Source organism: Schistocerca cancellata, chromosome 5 (genome assembly GCF_023864275.1).
Source record: "Schistocerca cancellata isolate TAMUIC-IGC-003103 chromosome 5, iqSchCanc2.1, whole genome shotgun sequence".
Lineage (NCBI taxonomy): Eukaryota > Metazoa > Arthropoda > Insecta > Orthoptera > Acrididae > Schistocerca > Schistocerca cancellata.
In genome coordinates, this window is record NC_064630.1 from 241583702 (window position 1) to 241609159 (window position 25458).

Here is a 25458-nt window from a genome sequence, read left to right on the forward strand (position 1 = left end):
TGTAGGTGCATTCAGCAGTAGATGTGGATAATGTCTGCGAAATATGATGCGCGTGGAGTTAGAGGCAAAGAAGCATTAAACTTAAACTTCATGCATTATGGAGCAGTTTTTCATGCATCTAATTGTTTGACGTCATATCTCCTGAGCTACAATAGGTGGATGGTTCTGAACCCACAGCGATCGTTGCCTGGCAGTAAGTGGTATGTGTACCAAATTCGGTTGAAACAAGTTCAGTGAATTAGGAGAATACGAGGAACATACACATACATACAACATTTTTATAATATGTATGGATTAAGTATTTATATTTCATACTAAATGAAAAGCACCAGTTTGCTTTTGTTCTACAATATAGAACAAAACCAAACTGGTGCTTTTCATTTATTATTACAATGTTGTTCTACCAAGAACCGACGGAAGATGCTGTTAATATTTATATTTGGTTTATGAAGGCTCCAATAAGTGTACCTCTGCTTACTTTTTTTAATTAAGGACGTGCAATGCATATGCTGACTCAAATTATCTCGAATGAGATACTCCATCTTAAACCATTGTAAGAATAGACTTGTGTGCAACGTAATCTCCTATGTCTTTTGTACTTGAAAAACGTCATGGATTGAACGCGACGTTTCTCGTGTTTAATTTATTTTCGATTACCTTTTTAAAGCGTATTAGGTAATATAAATGTCGTGATGTGCAGATCTGAAAAGACTCGTTAATATCTAAACAATCAGTGTGCATATATTTCCTCTTTTTTATATATCAGATCTTCCATTTTACTCCTAATTACAATAGTAGCTAGCTGTCACAGTATACTTGGGGTTAGCTTATAAGCTTGGAAAGTTCTTATCAGAGCTGCATGGTAAAGGAACGAGGCACGCATTCCTCACAGTGCACAAAGCGAGTCTGGCACGCTGGTCTGACGGCTCCGGAGTGATGTGTTTACGACAGAATGCTGCCATCCACACACAGAGGTGCCGGGAAGTGACCAGCCATCTCTCCATGGCACAGAGAATGGACGGGGCAACTTTTTTCTCCTTAACTAACGATTGTCTTCAGAGCTTGCGAAACAGAAAACATGCTTTTACGTTTCATCTTGCTGACTCCGCTGTGTTAGAGAAGGGTTCCCCTCTCCCTACGCAGGGAAGACAACTCTGTTAGTAGATTGGAATCTTCAGAATACGGACACGGATGCAACAATACCATCCACTACCCACTCCTGAATTGTTTTCATTTCTTAGCCCCAAAAGTGTGGGAATATTGTAGCATTCCGAGACCGCTATTCGTATAGACGAAGAGGCTGCGACATCAGAGGGGTGGATGTCGTGTCCCCCACCTATACTACAAGACTAACGAAGCATTAGATTGGATAAGATTCTTTTTCTTTTGACGTGCTCAGCCTTTGATTGGGAAATACAAGTGGAAAAGATAGAAATCTAGTGGGGGTACGAGGTTCCCATTGGGAGACATACACGACACTTCACTTTACACCCTCTGTCCACTGACACCACACAGGTCGGTCCGCACGATTTTCAGACTCACCAGATCAAACAGTCGTCTAATTGATTCGATGCTGTGGTTTGGGGACGCGTTTTTACATCGATAGCTCCCGCTCGTTTTTAGCCTCTCTCGACGCAGTAGCTTCTCGAGCGGTTTGTCGCCTGCATAGTGTAGGTCAGTGGGCCACCTTCTAAGCGCAGTGGGAGCCTTGAGGCGCTCTCGAAGTGCCGGGCGGTTTGGCGGTGTTTGACAGTAGCTGCAGTAAACGCTGTGACGTCGTGGCCGACAGTATCCTTTGTTGTTGTTGCGGTCTTCAGTCCTGAGACTGGTCTGATGCAGCTCTCCGTGCTACTCTATCCTGTGCAAGCTTCTTCATCTCCCAGTACCTACTGCAACCTACATCCTCCTGAATCTGTTTAGTCTATTCATCTCTTGGTCTCCCTCTACGATTTTTACCCTCCACGCTGCCCTCCAATAGTAAATTGGTGATCCCTTGATGCCTCAGAACATGTCCTACCAACCGATCCCTTCTTCTAGTCAAGTTGTGCCACAAACTTCTCTTCTCCCCAATCCTATGCAATGCCTCCTCATTAGTTATATGATTTACTCATCTAATCTTCAGCATTCAACTGTAGCACCACATTTTGAAAGCTTCTATTCTCGTCTTGTCCAAACTATTTATCGTCCATGTTTCACTTCCATACATGGCTACACTCCATACAAATACTTTCAGAAACGACATCCTGATACTTAAATCTATACTCGATGTTAACAAATTTCTCTTCTTCAGAAACACTTTCCTTGCTATTGCCAGTCTACATTTTATATCCTCTCTACTTCGACCATCATCAGTTATTTTGCTCCCCAAATAGCAAAACTCCTTTACTACTTTAAGTGTCTCATTTCCTAATCTAATTCCCTCAGCATCACCCAACTTAATTCGACTACATTCCATTAACCTCGTTTTGCTTTTGTTGATGTTCATCTTATATCCTCCCTTCAAGACACCGTCCATTCCGTTCAACTGCTCTTCCAAGTCCTTTGCTGTCTCTGACAGAATTACAATGTCATCGGCGAACCTTAAAGTTTTTATTTCTTCTCCATGGATTTTAATTCCAATTCCGAATTTTTCTTTTGTTTCCTTTACTGCTTGCTCAATTTACAGATTGAATAGCATCGAGGAGAGCCTGCAACCCTGTCCCACTACTTTCCCAACCACTGCTCCCCTTTCATGTCCCTCGACTCTTATAACTGCCATCTGGTTTCTGTACAAATTGTAAATAGCCTTTCGCTCCCTGTATTTTACCCCTGCCACCTTCACAATTTGAAAGAGAGTATTCCAGTCAACATTGTCAAGAGCTTTCTCTAAGTCTACAAATGCTAGAAACGTAGGTTTGCCTTTCCTTAATCTATTTTCTAAGATAAGTCGTAGGGTCAGTATTGCCTCACGTGTTCCAACATTTCTACGGAATCCAAACTGATCTTCCCCGAGGTCGGCTTCTACCAGTTTTTCCATTCGTCAGTAAAGAATACAGTATCCTTGACCCACTGCTAAAAGTTGGGTTTCGATCATTTCGGGTACGGTGGAATTGAGTGCCGCCTGGTGCCGCGTAGATTGCTCGTTGAAAAATCTATCTCTGCGTGATGCACGGAACGCGACTTGTCCTCTGCATTTGAATTTGCAAGAAGCCTGTGTCCACTGTGGTGCCGGGTTGGGTTGTCTTCCAGTTTTAAGAACCGGGTGCAGAAGCATCTGGTGAATAACATCCGTTGGTTCCTGACTCTTTGCAAACTCGTCAAGTTACTCTTCCACCTGCAAGAAATTCTTGTGAGCATCCGATTACCGTGTGCAGGATCATGTTGTGACGAACAGTGGGCCTAATACCTCGCCATCTTGGTTATCCATCGTGACATACAAACATCTTCATTCATGAATACTTTAAATTATCTCAGTCAAGTTACGTTTGCCTGAATGTGTGTGACTGAACTAGCTGTTTGACTTAGCTTGGCCGCACCTACAATTAAAATTTGCTGTTTATTGTGCAATTAGGTGCTTCACGTGCAACGTTCGCCTTTTTCAAGTGTTTTTACAGTGTCTATTTGCGTTTACCCCCCCCCCCCCCCCCATGAACCATGGACCTTGCCGTTGATGGGGAGGCTTGCGTGCCTCAGCGATACAGATAGCCGTACCGTAGGTACAACCACAACGGAGGGGTATCTGTTGAGAGGCCAGACAAACGCATGGTTCCTGAAGAGGGGCAGCAGCCTTTTCAGTAGTTGCAGGGGCAACAGTCTAGATGATTGACTAATCTGGCCTTGTAACACTAACCAAAACGGCCTTGCTGTGCTGGTACTGCGAACGGCTGAAAGCAAGGGGAAACTACAGCTGTAATTTTTCCCGAGGGCATGCAGCTTTACTGTATGGTTAAATGATGATGGCGTCGTCTTGGGTAAAATATTTCGGAGGTAAAATAGTCCCCCATTCGGATCTCCGGGCGGGGACTACTCAAGAGGACGTCGTTATCAGGAGAAAGAAAACTGGCGTTCTACGGATCGGAGCGTGGAATGTAAGATCCCTTAATCGGCCAGGTAAGTTAGAAAATTTAAAAAGGGAAATGGATAGGTTAAAGTTAGATATAGTGGGAATTAGTGAAATTCGGTGGCAGAAGGAACAAGACTTCTGGTCAGGTGAATACAGGGTTATAAATACAAAATCAAATAGGGGTAATGCAGGAGTAGGTTTAATAATGAATAAAAAAAATAGGAGTGCGGGTAAGCTACTACAAACAGCATAGTGAACGTATTATTGTGGCCAAGATAGACACGAAGCCCATGCCTACTACAGTAGTACAAGTTTATATGCGAACTAGCTCTGCAGATGACGAAGAAATTGAAGAAATGTATGATGAGATGAAAGAAATTATTCAGGTTGTGAGGTGCCGGGGGTAGCAGTGTATTTAACACTAAATTCTTCTAGAATCTACAAATGTAAATGATGCTCTAAGCCCCCCCTCCCCTATTCTAACTCCGACTTTTGCTGCTGCACATGGATTAAAAAGATACGCGAACTAACTGTAACAAACCCTGCAAGTGGAGTAGAAAAAGAGTTTGGCACCTGCAATAATTTAATTTGATAAATAAGTTAAATAAAGGAAGGTTTCATTAACGTAGTGCGAAATGTTAGGGTTGCTCTAGCGATTAACAGAATGAAAGTTCTGTCCAAAATAACAATATGATTTATTAAGACTAAACACAAAATAATAAACAAAAACACATGAAACATTTACAATACATCAAATTGGCTCAAATTGGATACTCAAATTGGCTCAAATTGGATACTCAAGTAAACGCTGTGAAGGTGAAGTTGTCCCTAAACTAGATTGTGACGTTTAAGACGAAGTGGTATGAGGAGGCAATTCCTAGCAACTCAGATCTTAAGAGAGACACACTGCTAACCCAACATTAATTGCTGCTACATTAGTGAGAACTCAGACAATGAACACCCAAGATAGAACAAAGTTAGAAAAGACGAACAGGCGCGCTCTGCTGAGCTCTGATTATCGCCTAGCAAAAATGCCTGCTTTGCCGGTGCTGCGGACGTACATTACCAAGCTGTCTTCTTAGCTGCAAGGACACGATCTGGCGTACTGGAAGCGATGGCTGTTTGCTTCGACGTCCCGTCGTGGTGATGATAATGTCGCGAGTATAGCCCGAAACATATTGTCCTGGTCTGGTTGTTCCAGACTAAAGACTTCCTAGCAATACAAATGCGTCTCTGAGGGAGACGAAGAAGGCTCCCCACACAATCACTGACGGTACAGTGATTGATTTTAACAAGCGAAGTCACACAGTAACTCCGATACAGTCAACTTTAGCCAAAACTGCTCAAGACAGACAACATAGGCCTCTTGTATGCAGAACGCTCAATTGCCAACTGTACTCATAAAGTTACGTTGAAGTCGAAACTTCAGCAACTTCGTCAAGCAGTTACAATTAAATAAACGTATATTAGACAGCCAACGGAAGCAGGCTGACCAGAGCAGCGAGAGCTCAGTCTCGTAACCTACTCCGACCGAAAGGAGAGAGCCGACTACCCACAAGAGCACCCCTACAAAACCGAACACAGAACATTCCCGCCCCCACGATAGTGGCCGTGGTTAACCGTTCCAATCAGCAACTCGAAAACCGTCGGAAAATTCCACTCCATTGCCGGAACACTACCATTCCACCAATGGAGATTTTTGGCGCCAATTTCTGCGCCGATTTTGTTACGTCACGGAGCTATGCCCTGAGTAAACCAATCACAGTTACGATTTTGCAGAAAGCGCGGGAATTTGCCCGCCACAACTGCCTGGGTACACAAGTCATTCCCACGCCTCGCTGGTAGCCCGCCAGAAAGTGTTTTCGCTAAGTTTCTGCGAAGTAACGGAACCTCTAGCCCAGCCGCTACTTCAGGCCCTTGCGGACGTGCCTCTTGACAATGTCGGCGTCTGGAAAGCATTCACTCGACTCCCTCACACCCGTCGGCTTACCCTTTCAAAATCAGCAGAGCCCGCCTGTCACCGGACCACCCGGATGACGAGAGACGATGCATGGGAAGTCCGCGTGTGAAGGAATAGCAACTTTCCACTGCATGCAATTAGAGAGGAGAATTGTAAGATAGAAATATGAGAGGGGGCTCCTGCCACCTCTCAAGGTAGTGAAGGAAGACGAAAATTTAATAGTCATTGGTGACTGGAATTCAAGCGTACGAAAAGGGAGAGAAGGAAACATAGTAGGTGAATATGGATTGGGGCTAAGAAATGAAAGAGGAAGCTGTCTGGTAGAATTTTGCACAGAGCATAACTTAATCATAGCTAACACTTTGTTCAAGAATCATAAAAGAAGGTTGTACACATGGAAGAACCCTGGAGATACTAAAAGGTATCAGATAGATTATATAATGGTAAGACAGAGATTTAGGAACTAGGTTTTAAATTGTAAGACATTTCCAGGGGCAGATGTGGACTCTGACCACAATCTATTGGTTATGAACTGTAGACTAAAACTGAAGAAACTGCAAAAAGGTGGGAATTTAAGGAGATGGGACCTGGATAAACTGACTAAACCAGAGGTTGTACAGAGTTTCAGGGAGAGCATAAGGGAACAACTGACAGGAATGGGGGAAAGAAATACAGTAGAAGAAGAATGGGTAGCTCTGAGGGATGAAGTAGTGAAGGCAGCAGAGGATCAAGTAGGTAAAAAGAAGAGGGCTAGTAGAAATCCTTGGGTAACAGAAGAAATATTGAATTTAATTGATGAAAGGAGAAAATATAAAAATGCAGTAAATGAAGCAGGCAAAAATGAATACAAACGTCTCAAAAATGAGATCGACAGGAAGTGCAAAATGGCTAAGCAGCCATGGCTAGAGGACAAATGTAAGGATGTAGAGACTTATCTCACTAGGGGTAAGATAGATACTGCCTACAGAAAAATTAAAGAGACCTTTGGAGAAAAGAGAGACACTTGTATGAATATCAAGAGCTCAGATGGAAACCCAGTTCTAAGCAAAGAGGGGCAAGCAGAAAGGTGGAAGGAGTATATAGAGGGTCTATACAAGGGCGATGTACTTGAGGACAATATTATGGAAATGGAAGAGGATGTAGATGAAGATGAAATGGGAGATACGATACTGCGTGAAGAGTTTGACAGAGCACTGAAAGACCTGAGTCGAAACAAGGCCCCCGGAGTAAACAACATTCCTTTAGAACTACTGACAGCCTTTGGAGAGCCAGTCCTGACAAAACTCTACCATCTGGTAAGCAAGACAGGCGAAATACCCTCACACTTCAAGAAGAATATAATAATTCCAATCCCAAAGAAAGCAGGTGTTGACAGATGTGAAAATTACCGAACTATCAGTTTAATAAGTCACAGCTGCAAAATACTAACTCCAATTCTTTACAGACGAATGGAAAAACTGCTAGAAGCCAACCTCGGGGAAGATCAGTTTGGATTCCATAGAAATGCTGGAACACGTGAGGCAATACGACTTATCTTAGAAGAAAGATTGAGGAAAGGCAAACCTACGTTTCTAGCATTTGTAGACTTAGAGAAAGCTTTTGACAATATTGACTGGAATACTTTCTTTCAAATTCTGAAGGTGGCAGGGGTAAAATACAGGGAGCGAAAGGCTATTTACAATTCGTACAGAAACCAGATGGCAGTTATAAGAGTCGAGGGACATGAAAGGGAAGCAGTTGTTGGGAAGGGAGTGAGACAGGGTTGTAGCTTCTCCCCGATGCTATTCAATCTGTATATTGAGCAAGCAGTAAAGGAAACAAGTAGGTATTAAAATCCAGGGAGAAGAAATAAAAACTTTGAGGTTCGCCGATGACATTGTAATTCTGTCAGAGACGGCAAAGGACTTGGAAGAGCAGTTGAACGGAATGGACAGTATCTTGAAAGGAGGGTATAAGATGAACATCAACAAAAGGAAAACGAGGATAATGGAATGTAGTCGAATTAAGTCGGGTGATGCTGAGGGAATTAGATTAGGAAATGAGACACTTAATGTAGTAAAGGAGTTTTGCTATTTGAGGAGCAAAATAACTGATGATGGTCGAAGTAGAGAGGATATAAAATGTAGACTGGCAATGGCAAGGAAAGCATTTCTGAAGAAGAGAAATTTGTTAACATCGAATATAGATTTAAGTGTCAGGAAGTCGTTTCTTAAAGTATTTGTATGGAGTGTAGCCATGTATGAAAGTGAAGCATGGACGTTAAATAGTTTAGACAAGAAGAGAATAGAAGCTTTCGAAATGTGGTGCTACAGAAGAATGCTGAAGATTAGATGGGTAGATCACATAACTAATGAGGAGGTATTGAATAGAATTGGGGAGAAGAGGAGTTTGTGGCACAACTTGATTAGAAGAAGGGATCGGTTGGTAGGACATGTTCTGAGGCATCAAGGGATCACAAATTTAGCATTGGAGGGCAGCGTGGAGGGTAAAAATCGTAGAGGGAGACCAAGAGATGGATACACTAAGCTGATTCAGAAGGATGTAGGTTGCAGTAGGTACTGGGAGATGAAGGAGCTAGCACAGGATAGAGTAGCATGGAGAGCTGCACCAAACCAGTCTCAGGACTGAAGACCACAACAACAACAACAACATTTGCGTTTTAAATGCAAATTATTAATTACTGGTTCATGTGTTACAGGATAGCTTGGCGTATCTGTTGTTTATATTTTGGGTCCAACTGAAGACTCCTGGATACGATAAATGCCTGTACTGGGAGTGTGTACTTCTTTAGTAGCGATCGCCATCCGTACTTCAGTGAAGAAAGAGAAATTGCTTGGCTGTGCAACTCCCACTTGTATCAGACTTTGAATTTAATTTTGTCAGGTTATTCCGTTTGCTTAGAACAAGTGCTCCTCCTTCTAATTATCTGCAAACAGTCACTTGATAGTGGATGGCCAGCGCTAATGACCTGTTAGCTATTAACAATATGTTTTTGAAACTTGTAACGACGAATATGCAGGTCAATTTTATGGACTTGTGATCTGATTAGACCTCTGTGCAGAGCACCCATAAAAATTTTTTAACTTAATGTTCTCAAAAAATATTTTTCTTTACTTCATTCAGTCATTTCTGAAAGTTATGTAATACGAGGTATATTCGGAAAGCAAGGTTTGGTCAGACGCGAAATGGAAACCACTGTGAAAATCCAATGGAACTTTGCACAGATGTGTTGGGCAGTGTCTTTAGTGTGCCTGTCGATTGCTTCACGTCCGTCTTTTCATTTCAGAGTGCAAAGTGATCACGTAGAAATGCCTAAAACAACAGTGTCTCCCGCCAAGTATGTGGACATGGTGAGAGATTTCGCCTCAAGCTATGCAGCGCACGTAACATAAATGTCATGTGTTTCTTACTTCAAGACCATTTTCAGTCGCATTCTGCAGGGGCAATGAAAATGCTCCTGCAGCGTTTTCGATGGAAAGTGTTTGATCACCTACTATACAGCCCTTAATTGGCTCCCTCAGTTGTTCATCTCTGCTCACATGAACCGCTGGCTAGGAAGACAACATTTTGGCACAAACAACGAAAGGCAGACCAGCATAGAGAATTGGCGGAAATCATAGGCGGCTGCTCACTGTGACGAGGGTACTGGAAAGTCTGTGCAACGCCACGACAAATGTCTTAAGAGAGGTAGCTGGAAGGTGTGGCTAACTGTTGCGAATAAAAAAATTTTGATTTGACTGTGGTTTTCATTTCGCTACCGATCGGACCTTACTTTCCGAATAGCCCTCGTATCTACCAACAGTTGTGTTGTTGGAAATTAATTACTTCTGGCGGTACCTGTTCAGATTGTCTAGCATCCTCCCTACCACATTGCATATGCGAGTGCAGGAAAACTTCTGCCTTGGTTTGCAGTCATGGACAACTTCTGCTCGGTACTATGCAATTGTAGAATGACCTTCTGTCATAGCGTTCAGCCATGTAGATAGATTTATGTTTAACCTCCTGCTTTGTTAAATTTAATGAACAAAGTAAGAGTATATGGACTATCAGACCAATTGTGCGATTGGATTGAAGAGTTCCTAGATAACAGAGCGCAGCATGTCATTCTCAATGGAGAGAAGTCTCCCGAAGTAAGAGTGATTTCAGGTGTGTCGCAGGGGAGTGTCATAGGACCGTTGCTATTCGCAATATACATAAATGACCTTGTGGATAACATCGGAAGTTCACTGAGGCTTTTTGCGGATGATGATGTAGTATATCGAGAGGTTGTAACAATGGAAAATTGTACTGAAATGCAGGAGGATCTGCAACGAATTGACGCATGGTGCCGGGAATGGCAATTGAATCTCAATGTAAACAAGTGTAATGTGCTGTGAATACACAGAAAGAAAGATCCTTTATCATTTAGCTACAATATAGCAGGTCAGCAACTGGAAGCAGTTAATTCCATAAATTATCTGGGAATAGGCATTAGGAGTGATTTAAAATGGAATGATCATATAAAGTTGATCGTCGGTAAAGCAGATGCCAGACAGAGATTCATTGGAAGAATCCTAAGGAAATGCAATCCGAAAACAGAGGAAATAGGTTACAGTACACTTGTTCGCCCACTGCTTCAATATTGCTCACCAGCGTGGGATCCGTACCAGATAGGGTTGATGGAAGAGATAGGGAAGATCTAACTCAGAGCAGCGCGCTTCGTTACAGGATCATTTAGTAATCGTGAAAGCCTTACGGAGGTGATAGATAAACTCCAGTGGAAGACTCTGAAGCAGAGACGCTAAGTAGCTCAGTACGGGCTTTTGTTGAAGTTTCGAGAACATATCTTCACCGAGGAGTCAAGCAGTATATTGCTCCCTCCTACGTATATCTCGCGAAGAGACCATGAGGATAAAATCAGAGAGATTAGAGCCCACACAGAGGCATACCGACAATATTTCTTCCCACGAACTATACGAGACTGGGATAGAAGGGAGAACCCATAGAGGTACTCAAAGTACCCTCCGCCACACACAGTCAGGTGGCTTCCGGAATATGGGTGTAGATCAATTTCTCTGTTTTAATAAACTTGTGTGTGTTTAATAAATATGTTAATAAATTTGTGGCCCAGTATCATTTCACTCGTCATCCGCTCCCTACCACATATCATATGCGAGTGCAGGTAAACTTCTGCCTTGGTTTGCAGTCATGGACAACTTCTGCTTGGTACTATGCAATTGTGGAATGACCTTCTGACAAAGCGTTCAGCCATGTAGATAGATTTATGTTTAACCTCCTGCTTTGTTAGATTCAAATTTGTCATTAGATATAGGATTTCATTAACGTCTTGTTCAAATTTCTGAATGTGTAGAATGTTTAGTATTTTTTCGTCCCAAATAGAGCAGGCTTAGTCACATTTTCGCCACCAACCACCAAACATGTCTATACAAACAGACCCATCCGGCAGCACATGACCCATGCCATCACACCACCTGACGCAGCCACGATGACGTAGCACTCACGCTTGATACAGTAAAGTACGGCTCAGGTCCGGCAGTTTAGGAAACCTCGATGTTGATTCATTGCTCACCTCTGGTCACGCTTCAGTTGATCTTCAGACTTGCATGCAGTTTGATTAGGTAGGACGGACTTCTTTATAAATGAGCAGTAGGAAAACCGTTTGGCCACTCCATTCCTTTTCCCTCGCTTTAAAAACAGTCGTTAACCAATTCATTAAGTTCATTTTTGCTTTTGACTAATTCTTGATTGTTTTCAAAATTCACTCAGCAGTGTCGCTGAAACATGATCAAAGTACCCCCTTTTTTGATTGTTCAAAATAAATGAAATTCATTAAACACACACTACTGGCCATTAAAATTGCTACACCTCGAGGATGACGTGCTACAGACGCGAAATTTAACCGACAGGAAAAAGATGCTGTGATATGCAAATGATTAGCTTTTCAGAGCATTCACACAAGGTTGGCGCTCATGGCGACACCTACAAAGTGCTGACACGAGGAAAGTTTCCAACCGATTTCTCATACACAAACAGCAGTCGACCGGCGTTGCCTGGTGAAACGTTGTTGTGATGCCTCGTGTAAGGAGGAGAAATGCGTACCATCACGATTCCGACTTTGATAAAGGTCAGATTAGAGCCTATCACGCGCGATTGCGGTTTATCGTATTGCGACTTTGCTGCTCGCGTTGGTCGAGATCCAATGACTGGTAGCAGAATATGGAATCGGTGGGTTCAGGAGGGTAATACGGAACGGCCTCGTATCACTAGCAGTCGAGATGACAGGCATCTTATCCTCATGGCTGTAACGGATCGTTCAGCCACGTCGCGATCCCTGAGTCAACAGATGGGGACGTTTGCAAGACAATAACCATCTGCACGGTCAGTTCGACGACGTTCGTAGCAGCATGGACTATCAGCTCGGAGACCATGGCTGCAGTTATCCTTGACGCTGCATCAAAGACAAGAGCGCCTGCGTTGGTGTACTCAACGACGAACCTGGGTGCACGAATGGCAAAATGTCATTTTTTCGGATGAATGCAGGTTCTGTTTATAGCATCATGATGGTCGCATCCGTGTTTGGCGACATCGCGGTGAACGCACATTGGAAGCGTGTATTCGTCACCGCCATACTGGCGTCTCACCCGGCGTGATGGTATGGGGTTCCATTGGTTACACGTCTCGGTCATCGCTTGTTCGCATTGACGGCACTTTGAACAGTGGACGTTACGTTTCAGATGTGTTACGACCCGTGGCTCTACCCTTCATTCGATCCCTGCGAAACCCTACATTTCAACTGAATAACGCACGACCGCATGTCGCAGGTCCTGTACGGGCCTTTCTGGATACAGAAAATGTTCGACTGCTGCCCTGGCCAGCACATTCTCCAGATCTCTCACCAAATGAAAACGTCTGGTCAATGGTGGCAGAGCAACTGACTCGTCACAATACGCCAGTCACTACTCTTGATGAACTGTGGTATCGTGTTGAAGCTGCACGGGCAGGTGTGCCTGTACACGCCATCCCAGCTCTGTTTGACTCAATGCCCAGGCGTATGAAGGCCGTTATTACGGCCAGAGGTGGTTGTTCTGGGTACTGATTTCTCAGGATCTATGCGCCCAAATTGCGTGAAAATGTAATCACATGTCAGTTCTAGTATAATATACTTGTCCAATGAATACCCGTTTATCATCTGCATTTCTTCTTGGTGTAGCAATTTTAATGGCCGGTAGTGTAGTACCTCTCCTTCAAGTAACTAGTACCGATCATCATTTATATTTGTATATGTTCTCAAGGGTGAAAGAGCCACTCGCTGAATTTCACGCAAATATTTTGGTCAGCTGTGTAATATTTCAGTAAGTCTGTAGAAACAAATTACGAATATTATATGTCAACATCCCCCGCCTTGGGTTGAATGTCACAAGGCTAATTTATTTCTCACGTTATCTAATATCCGCTGCGTAATTTTATCAGGCATTTAAATGAAGAGCAGTAGTGTGGTGTTCACATACACCCATACAATTGGAAAAAAACTCGAATAAACTACACTCGTGAGGGCTTGCACACTGTCCACAGAGCTACGGTTATTCTGTTATTTTGATTTAGCTCAAAGTTTCGTTAACTCTGTACAGTTACAACTATTGATAATTGTATGGTCAATATTTCCGAAACCTAGAATTTAAAAAAAAAATCTTTCCCCGCATATGGAGTGTCCAGTGAAATTTCGGGCCAACTGCTGGATGTCTGTAACGCACTGGCACGATATTTCAGTGCAGAGTCTTCTGGCCATACTGGTGTATACAGATGTCTCGTATATATCTGAATAAGGCCAGCAGACTCTGCACCTAAATATCGTATCAGCGCGCTCCAGACATCCGGCAGTTCGCCCGAAATTTCGTGGAACAGTTACAGAGATGCTCAAATAAATGTAGTAGACGCTACAAAAAGAGGCATTTTCTGTCACTTTCAAAGAGGCATTTTCTATCACGGTCGGGTTTACTGTTCGAATTCCGAGAGCGTATGTTTCAAGGAGAGTCGTGCAGAGAAATTACAGCACATCCTGACGCTTTAGCAACAGCCGTTCTTGCCACGCACCATTCGCGACTATAACAAGAATTGGGGAAGCACCCTTAGACACAAAGCGTAAGGTAGCTTCAGTACTATAGGCGTAGATGTAGTTGCGTGGACTATTATCTACAATCTGATACTGGGTCCCGTCCTCTCCCTCTCGTGCGCATATAGAAAAACATAAACACAAACTACACCGCATACTTCATGTAAACAAATATCTTTATAGAAAAGTCCAATGAACAAAATTATATTACAAAACCAATAGTCAATGGCCTCTCAGACCATGACATGCAGTTCCTTCTGTTAAATGTTAATACTGAACAGGATATAAAATCTGTTAAATCTGAGCTCAAGAGGGTAATCAGTAAGCCAAAAATTGATTATTTTAGGACACTCCTCAGAGACATTCACTGGACTGATGTTTACAGTGCTCATGGCATGAATGAAAAATATAACATTTTTGCTAATAAAGTGCTTACCTTATTCGAACACTGCTTTCCCCCAAAACTTACCAAGGTTAGAGCAAAGTCTACAAAGAAGCCATGGATTACTCGAGGAATAGGGGTATCTTGTAAAACAAAAGGAAAACTGTATCTGTCAATCCGAAACATTTCCAATGTTGATGCAATAGCACATTATAAGAAATACTGCAAAATATTAAAAACCTGTAATACGGATGTCAAAGCAAATATATTACAAGGAAAAGATAGTCATATCAGATAACAAAATAAAGACAATATGGGATATAGTGAAGGAGGAGACCGGTAGAACCAGACACGAAGAGGAACAAATAGCATTAAGAGTAAATGATACATTGGTGACAGATGTGTATAGTGTTGCAGAACTTTTTAACAAACATTTTATAACTGTTACTGAAAGGTGGGGTTGTCAGGTTCGGTAGATGCTGCTATGGATTACCTTAGACCAGGCATTTCAAGTAACTTCCATAATATGAATTTGACCCTCACTACCCCAACAGAAATAATGTCCATCATAAAATCTTTAAAATCAAAAACATCTAGTGGGTATGATGAAATATCAACAAAGTCAATTAAAGAATGTGATTCTGAGCTAAGTAACATATTAAGCTATCTGTGTAACCAGTCGTTTATCAGTGGAATATTTCCTGAATGGCTGAAATATGCTGAAGTTAAGCCACTGTTTAAGAAGGGAGATAAAGAAATAGCATCAAATTTCCGTCCAATTTCACTGTTGCCAGCATTCTCAAAAATTTTCGAAAAAGTAATGTACAGTCGTCTTTATAACCATCTTATCTCAAATAACATACTGTCAAAGTCACAGTTTGGATTTCTAAAAGGTTCTGATATTGAGAAGGCTATCTTCACTTACAGTGAAAATGTGCTTAATTCATTAGACAAAAAATTGCAGGCAACTGGTATATTTTGTGATCTGTCAAAGGCATTTGACTGTGTAAATCACAATATCCTTTTAAGTAAACTAGAATATTATAGTGTAACAGGAAATGCTGCAAAATGGTTCAAATCTTATATCTCTGGCAGGAAACAAAGGGTGTTATTAGGAAAGAGACATGTATCAAGCTATCAGGCATCATCCAACTGGGAACTAATTACATGTGGGGTCCCACAAGGTTCCATTTTGGGGCCCTTACTTTTCCTTGTGTATATCAATGACCTTTCATCAGTAACATTACCAGATGCCAAGTTTGTTTTGTTTGCCGATGATACAAACATTGCAATAAATAGCAAATCAAGTATAGTCTTAGAAAGATCAGCCAATAAAATATTTGTGGACATTAATCACTGGTTCCTAGCCAATTCTGTGTCACTAAACTTTGAAAAAACACACTACATGCAGTTCAGAACTTGTAAGGGGTGTCCCAAGAGTATATGTCTAACATACGATGACAAGAAGATAGAAGAAATGGACAGGGTTAAATTCTTGGGATTACAGCTTGATAATAAATTCAACTGGGAGGAGCACACCACAGAACTGCTGAAGCGTCTTAACAAATCTCTGTTTGCAATGCGAATTTTGTCAGACATAGGGGATATAAAAATGAAAAAGCTGGCATACTATGCTTACTTTCATTCCATAATGTCATATGGGATTATTTTTTGGGGTAATTCATAAAGCCAAGCTAAAGTTTTCTGGGCACAAAAACGTGCAGTAAGGATTATATGTGGTGTGAACTCAAGAACATCCTGCAGAAGCCTGTTTAGGGAACTAGGAATACTAACTACAGCTTCCCAATATATTTATTCCTTAATGAAATTTGTCATTAAAAATATATCACTTTTTCAAACCAACAGCTCAATTCATGGAATCAATACTAGAAATAAGAATAATCTTCACAAGGATTTAAAGTCTTGTACAAAAAGGTGTGCATTATTCAGGAACACACATTTTCAATAACTTGCCAGCAGCCATAAAAAGCTTAACAACCAATGAAATTCAGTTTAAGAGAAGCCTAAAGGATTTATTGGTGGCCAACTCCTTCTACTCCATTGATGAATTTCATAGTAAAACCAACTGATTTGTATATAAGTACAACATAACTTCTGCACAATTTCAGTGCAGTAATGTGTTCACTGAAAATTTGTGTGTGTGTGTGTGTGTGTGTGTGTGTGTGTAAGTATAATCTAACTTCTGCACCATTTCAGTGCAGTAATGTGTTCATTGTAAATATGTATTACAGTAGTTGTATTACATGTTTATTACCTTATAAATAAATAAAAAACTTTTTTATTTTAAATTCAGTGCATTAGTATTTGTAAAATGACTCTTAGTGTTCATTAAAAAATGACGATCATTCCACTTGGGACCTGTGGAATGGTACATTAGCTTATTTGTTTTAGTTGTAAATATTTGTCATGTATTGTTGTTTTTCTGACATGTTCCACATCCTGGAGGACCTCCTCACTACGGATCAATTGGAATGAAAGTAAATCTAATCTAATCTAATCTAAAGGTACCTCTGAATTTCAGTAGGTCCCACAGACACGATCTCGCACTTCTTCGTGCCGTGTAGTTGTTGTGTAAGAGCAAATGTAGCTGCGTCCGCATTGTTACTTTGTGCCAGGAAGGGCTCTCAACGGGGAAGTGCCCAGGCGTCTCGGAGTGAACCAAAGCGATGTTGTTCAGACGGAGGAGATACAGAGAGACAGGAACTGTCGATGACATGCCTCGCTCAGGCCACCCAAGGGCTACAACTGCAGTGGATAACCGCTACCTACGGATTGTGGCTCGAAGGAACCCTGACAACAACGCCACCATGTTGAATAATGCTTTCCTTGAAGCCACAGGACATCATGTTACGACTCAAACTGTGCGCAAAAGGCTGTACGATACGCAACTTCACTCCCGACGTCCATGGCGAGGTCCATCTTGCAACGACGACACCATGCAGCGCGGTAGAGATGGGCCCAACAACATGCCGAATGGACCGCTCAGGATTGGCATCACGTTCTCTTCAACGATGAGTGTTGCATATGCCTCCAACCAGACAATCGTCGGAGACGTGTTTGGAGGAAACCCGGTCAGGCTGAACGCCTTAGACACACTGAGTGCAGCAAGGTGGAGGTTCTCTGCTGTTTTGGGGTCGCATTATGTAGGACCGACGTATGCCGCTGGTGGTCATGGAAGGCGCCGTAACGGCTGTACGATACGTGAATGTCATCCTCCGATCAACAGTGCAACCATATCGGCAGCATATTGGAGAGGTATTCTTCTTCATGGACGACTATTCGCGCCCCCATCGTGCACAGCTTGTGAATAACGTCCTTCAGGATAACGACATCGCTCGACTAGAGTGGCCAGCATGTTCTCCAGACATGAACCCTATCAAAAATGCCTGAGATAGATTGAAAAGGGTTGTTTATGGACGACGTGACACAAAAAATGGCTCTGAGCACTATGGGACTTAACATCTATGGTCATCAGTCCCCTAGAACTTAGAACTACTTCAACCTAACTAACCTAAGGACATCACACAACACCCAGTCCTCGACGTGACACACCAATTACTCTGAGGGATCTACGCCGAATCGCCGTTGAGGAGTGGGAAAATCTGGACCAACGGTGCTTTGATGAACTTGTGGATAGTATGCCACGACAAATACAGGCATGCATCAATGCAAGAAGACGTGCTACTGGGTATTAGCGGCACCAGTGTGTACAGCAATCTGGACCACCACCTCTGAAGGTCTCGCTGTATGGTGGTACAACATGCAAAGTGTGGTTTTCATGAGCAATAAAAAAGGGTGGAAATGATGTTTGTGTTGATTTCTATTCTAATTTTTCTGTACAGGTTCCGGAACTCTCGAAACCGAGATGATGCAAAACTTTTTTTGATGTGTGTAGTTACTTAGTAGTCTTAATAGTTGAAAACAGTGTAATAAATGCAACAGCAGGAACGATAATAAATCATGAAGTTTCTCTTACTTTGAGGTATACAGAGCTTTAATAACAGTACACGATTAAATTTATAGATAACTTAGGGATATACAGAGTGCGAAATTTAGTACACAGGGATCCCATCTCTGTTTGGAACAATGGTTCTAAACTGGCTACGTATCAACTCAAACTGAGCTTCGATATAGATGTGGGTGTGTCATTTCACGCTGATTCAACTCTGTGCCAGCGTTAGACAACAGTAGTCGATTCAGTGTAGTGGCACACCAGTCACTTGGCAATCCATGACCAGAGGTTTTCAGTAAGTGAGAGACATGGTTGATGTGCTCAGTGGGTCAACATTCGGACACCCTTCATATCAAAACAAGTCAGGACAGCACGAGAAAAATATGGTCTCATGTTATCTCGTCGAAAGATAAAGATAGGTCACAGCCACCGGCCTTAACATGTCAGTCATGTCTGTCGCCTCGAGTGCTAGTCGCAGCAGGCAGCTGAGTTTCTGCATGGCTGGCTCTCCTGAACCCATCGATACCGTATTTGCATGGCAGTCGTGGAACGCCGACCAACCAACTTTGGGACACAAACCTGCTGCAGTTGCAGTTTACTAATGGGGAACGTGCTGCATAATCCTTTTTTGTGTAGAAAATGTAGATGGCATTTCTGCCACCTACTGTGTACGGTTGTGCTGGAATGCTAATCCTTTGCAAATGCAAGCGTGTAGTACAATTCATGACAGGTTGGCATTTTTTGGTTGCCATTCAAGGTGCTGCATTTTCAATGGCCAGCAGTGCATATTTAGAAAATAAAAGTCACTTAGCTATTGTAAGTGTGTCGATTTTATTACACACTCTCCAGTTTGTTAACTGTTCGTGTGCCACTGAGGTTAAAGCATACCGCACATGGCAAAATGGCACTATCCAAAAGCGGCACCAAGGCAACTGTGATGCATCACAGGCCACAGATCACAATGATGAATGATGGCTGTGGAGATGTGTACAGGCGAGTAGACGTATAACTGTCGAGCAAATGACTGCCCAGATGAACCAAGGGGCTACCGATATTGTCCCCTCAACGACCGTTCAGCAAACGTTGCTAAGTGTAGGCTTCCATAGCAGGTGCCAGGTTCATGCACCTATGCTGACTGCTTTTCTTAGGCGATGAGGGCCGGAATTTGTACGCCAACACCGCAACTAGAAATCCACTGATTGGCGACAGGCAGCCTTTTCAGATAAATCGCGTTCTATGCTCCATCGGACAGATGGCCATTGGCATGTACCATGTGAAGCGTTGTAAGATGTTGTGGTCTCCTGACCTTCATTGCTTAGGTATTCCGCACTCACAATCATATTCAGCACATCAAGACGCTTCATTCGAACCCAAAATCGATGAGATAAAGTCAACATTGTATGAATTCATGTAAACGATATGCAAATAACAAGTAAGCGTACCGTGGTTGAAATACTCAAGGCTGGTGTACACACATACATTCCAGACACGACGGTCACAGGAGCTTTTAGTTCGGTAGACGCAAACCGCACAACAGAACGCCGGTCCCTTCAAAGGACGAGTCAACCTCGACCGCCCATGGAGCGGCCAGCGTTTGCCTGAATGAAGGGAAGAACGATACTGTGTTTGGCTTAAAAGCAAATTCTGCTACATTGTGTGGGAGCGCCCAGCCTATGCATTCTTTACAAATATAGCACGTGGTTTCAGAGATTTTCACAGGGAGACAGCAAACGCCAAACGCCGATGCTACAGATTTCCGGATTGGTTGCCTTAAATGAAACGTCATTCTCCCGTTTTAGAAGAGCAACGCTGATTGGCAGATGATATTCCTGACGGCTTGAGCTGAAGGAGTAATGGAAGAGACTGGGTGTTGTGTGATGTCCTTAGGTTAGTTAGGTTTAAGTAGTTCTAAGTTCTAGGGTACTGATGACCATAGATGTTAAGTCCCATAGTGCTCAGAGCCAGTAATGGAAGAGACCGAAAGATATAACCCCTTCACATCTGTTGTCGCTCTTGGAGCGAGAACACGTAACGAGAGCGTGTGAGCTCGTACGTGCACTCAAAGAGCGAGGAATAAGTCTCTCCTCAGTACTTCACTGGGAGAGCATCTCTGTCGAGAGCGAATCGGAGTGCGACTCTATATTGAGTCCTTGAGATTAAGCGTTGTTCACTGTGTTGTCCGCCACACTTATTGTGCGGTGTGAACGGACAGAGTTATAGTTAAACGCCTGCGAGCGAATTTTTGAGTGGCATCGCAGTGGACTGGTTATCTGACCAGTGTACCACGCCAACAGTTAGACTAGGGGCGAATAGGGGTCCTTGACTTCATCAAGGCATAGGGAGAGTTTGATTGGCGAAGGTCAATCCAGATAGAATGAGAGTTATCTTATTTGTCAGCAGCGAGCGGCGCAGACAGCAGTCATCGCAGCTTACGGTATGGTGTGCTACAGCTCTTGCGAGCCCCATATTTCCTCCACAACTGCACACTTAACTGCATTTCACACGCGACAGCCTCGACCATACCTAGCAACATTCTAACGGATAATTATTGAAGTTGAGTAGGCGCGGCTCTCAGCCATTCTGCCAAGTCAATAACAATCTTAAACTTTGTATAGAAATTTCATTAGCGAATCCTATCCATAACAGGGAACTTCACATTCCGAAAAGAGACCGGAAATAACTTGTTCAGTTCATAACTAAAAGTGCCATTGTGATTTCTCAGAATTTTTGCAAAATAAATAATAATATTCGTTAGTTTCATGTTTTTCTTACACTAACTAGCACTGCTCCAGTACCCAAGTATCCCACTAGTTACGTAAGGAATTCTGTGAATTTTTGTGTAATTTCCTTACAGCGGACGACTCCAGAAGATATTTATTGCGGAAAGTTTTACAGGCATTTCTCTTTAGAACGTTAGGAGCGTCTGTCTGACTTCTGTAGTAGTGTGGGGGTGGAAATTGCATCTTGCAGGAGCCACAGGGTAAAGGGTACATCTCAGATTAATCCGTTGCGCAGAATGACAGAATAGCACCCACACGCTCACAACGTCTGAAAGCAAATATCCTGCAACAATCGTCGGAAAGACCCAGGCCTGAGGGCATTCCATGTGTGATCTCGTCATTGTGGAAGGCACAGTGGATCAACACAAGTAAGCATTTATCCTTGGGGATCATATCCTGCCCTACATGCAGTTTGTTTACCTTCAGCACAAGGGCATCTACGAGCAGGACAATGCAACTTGTCACACATCTCGCGTTGTACTTGCGTGGTTCAGAGAGCATCCCCTGGCCACCAAACTCCATGTATTTAAACCCAGTCGAGAATCTATGAGACCCCCTCGATCAGGCTGTTTCCACTGTGTGCACACTACCAAGAAATCTTCATCAGCGTGCCACACACTGGAGTTGGCTTGGTTCCACATCCTTCCAGGTCCTCCCTGACTTTATTCCTGCAGGTCTCGCAGTCGTCCACATTGGTAAAGGTGGTTATTCAGACTTTTGGCAGGTGGTCAGATAGTAATGTGACAACAGTGTAATACGCTCACTCTGGCTATCTTTATACAGTGACAGTTTGGCAACTGAAATTTTGAGAATAGCGAGAGTGGATCTCTCGACCTGTCTGTCCTACACAGCAGCTTTAACTACTCTTACATGTATCGGCAGTCGCAGGAAGAGTAGTCAGTATTTAGGGATATGACAGGAACCATAATTCGAAACAAAATTGTCTAGGAAGCATGGTCTCTAAAATGCACACCTTAAGAGGTATGAGCACTTGGTCGGAAGAAGAGATGTTTTTCGCAGAAGTGAAGATGAACATGTGTTCATAGCTTTTTAAAGTATGTACCTTAGAGCCCATATATCCTAGACATTTTTTATTGTTTTGGTCCCAAATAGCACATCTCAGAATATGAAAAGCAAAGAGCTTCCAGTAGAAGAGATTTGCTTCACAGTATTGAAGGTGGTGAAATCCTCATAGCTTTTAAGGTTGGACAAGCTGTGTGCATACTTTTGTCGTAGTTTATTGATAGAACGAAATGCCTTTTCAGTTTATTCGACCTGAATAGGTTTGATACTGTTTTTGAGAAATGGTTCCAAGATACAGAAAAAAGGCTGCCCATTTTATTTCATCCTTAATTTCCTCATTCTCTAAATATGAAATATTTCTGTTGCAGGATTTTCGTTGAAATTAATTGTTGACAACTTTTACTCTGTTATAGCATTGGCGTGTAATGAACAGGTGTACTAAAGTTCAGAGCACCACACACAGAAACAGCTAGTCGTCTTATCTAAGCATAGCGCTTGAAATTGAGAATCAGTTTATTACGAGCATCCAGTTAGAGAAAGAATAAAGAAGAATGTAAATGGTGCAGTATTATGTTGTTGGGAAATTTGGTTTATATTATTCCGTTTAAGTTCTAATGAGACGGGCGAGTTTCCCTGTAGTGTTGATAATCTCCCTTTCCCCAACATTTACATTTACATATATACTCCGCAAGATGCTGTGATGTGCGTGGTAGAGGGAATGTGTGGACGTTATCGATTTTCTTTTCTATTCCCTTCATGTGCTGAGCGAAGGAAGAAATGATTGTGCAAAATGTTTCGACAAGCGGCATAACCTCTCTTATCTTATTCTCATTACACCTACGCGAGAGACAACATGATGCCAGCACAGTACACTATCTTTCGCAACAAGATTTCAAGAGAACTGGTTATCTTTTTGTAACTGTAACCCGTTTATACTCCACGATCATTTAGTATGGGCTAAACCGACCTTTTACGATGTTAGCAGGGCGCCTCAAAAAACGTTCGATGCCTATTGTCATGTCTGCTTGATAAGAACTCTAAACGCTAGAACAATATTCTCCAATTGGTCGCACACGCGTCTTGTATACAATCTCCTTTAGAGATGTACTGTATTTTCTCAGAGCCATTCCACCGAATCTAAATGTTCAGTTCGCCTTCCCTAATACCGATTTTACGTCAGCACCCCATTTACAGCGATTTTTACTATTACCCATAAACATTTAAACTTTGTGATATGCCCAAGATCTCACCACTAAACTTGCAAACTTACACTGTCAGGTTATATCTCTTTGTTATAGGTTTTACGTTATGTTTAACCACTTTTATAGGCAACTACAATTCACTACATCAAATGCAAACTTTGTGCAAGTGTTTCTGCAATTGCTTACGATCGTTCAACAGTGATACGTTCCTGTACACTACATCTTACAGTGCTGCTGATCCTATCTGATACATCGTTTATCTATACTAGGAACAGAGGTTCTATTACGCTTCCTTGAGGCTCACCAACTTCTGTGGAGCACCCACCGTCCATTGTAACGTACTGGCTTCTGTTAGTCCAAAGCCTAGTTTACACGATGACATTGGGTTGCGCCACTCGTTGCGTGGAATGAGTTGCAGTCATATAGTTTCATATTTGACTGTAGATACAGCGAAACCAGTATATACTTCATTTTCGTCGTTTTGTGGGCTCCTGAGTCGTGTCTGAAATGAAAGTTTGGCAGTTGCACGTCGCACGAGTTGTGATAGAGTTAAAGCTTGTTGCTTGGAATCGCTGCATAAGAAGAAAATAAGAAACGTGTTTCGATTCTTGACTAGATGAATAAAAGACGTCAGCTCGGTTGCTCAGCATCCGGAAGACCCAAGAAGTTCTTTTAATTATCTTAGAAAGTCACCAGAACACTTAACGTTTCTTCTAAATAGAGTTAATTACGCGATAAGGAATAAAGATACTGTATTGCATGAAGCACTGTCGCCAGAACTGAAATTTCATGTCACATTGCGTACATTACAATCGAGAACACTCGGCATGCTATAAGACGCGGTTTTAGTTGGTGACGACGCTTTTTCATTAACACCAACGATTATTAACATCAACAGTAATAATTATTAACGTCAACAGCAGTAATATTCGAAGCAGGCCGCATTAAGACGAGAATGGTTTACAAACTACTCTCTTGAAGATAGATCTGTACAGTGGCAATATTTCAAAATTCAAACACTGTGAATGGGGAGCACTGCTGCGACGTTTTAAATAGGATAATATTGAATAAAGAATGTAGCTTATTGATTTTTGTCGCCTTCCCTCCTGTCAACAATATTCCTTAAAAAAAAATTCAGTCAACTCGAACGGTGGGATTTTAGTCTTGTAGACAAGAGCATTTCTACAGATAGAATTACTTTTGCTTGTATTTTTCTTAATTCAGTTGTATATTTGCTCCTAATTCAATAAATTTTGCCCTGCAGCTCAGATATTGTCAACCTATCTGTGTTCTGATTGCTCGTGAAGGTCTCAGGAGCAGCAATATGTTGCTTATTTTTGTAATCAGCATCACTGAAAACCCACAAACACCTATGCAAAGCATAGATATCCAAAAAGCGAACATTATTCTCCGTTCCCCACTTCATACTTCAGTTTGTCTACACTCTAAGAACACAGATAACCTCAAAACTCATGCAACAGGTGTCGCCAACGTTGGAAGACGCCGAAAGTGTTTAGTTTCGCCGAGGAGTTGCGCAGCGAGTGGCGCGCATGCGCAGTGGCAGGTAGCGCAGTTGCTTGCAACCTAGTGTCGTCGTGTAAACTAGGCTTAACACCCACTGAGTAAAACATGCGCCGGCCTTCTCACCTGGTCGCAATAACGCAGGCAGTAACCTCGCGCCAGTGGCGAGCTCGGCGATTACTGACAGCCGCGCGGCGCTGGTGCTGCCTTGAGATACTTGGCGGTGCCGGCTATTGGATGACAAGGCAGCTGTGACGTAACGGTCCCGCGACGCGGACCGGGAAGGGGGCTGCAGCGCTCTGCCCACGACTGTCACGCGAATAATGGTACCGACTTTATTACGAAAAACAATCTCAACGCCTTGCGGGATCTAAGTGGCCCTACGTGTCTAGCGCCTGAGAGGACAGAATCACAGCCATGTTACGTAACTTGAGTCAGGTAGTGGGCTTGTTTGCAGCAAGGCAA

The 25458-nt window shown here is 42.6% G+C and overlaps 1 protein-coding gene across 1 annotated transcript in view; it reads right to left on the minus strand.

Moving 5' to 3' along the window:
* The window catches only part of LOC126187822 (probable cytochrome P450 301a1, mitochondrial), a 357451-nt gene extending 332236 nt beyond the window's left edge, over positions 1 to 25215 (minus strand). Inside the window, exon 1 of the mRNA XM_049929117.1 lies at positions 25120 to 25215. The gene's annotated coding sequence lies outside the window, so the exon portion shown is untranslated. The remainder of the gene's footprint in view (positions 1 to 25119) is intronic.
* Positions 25216 to 25458: the final 243 nt, after the last annotated feature.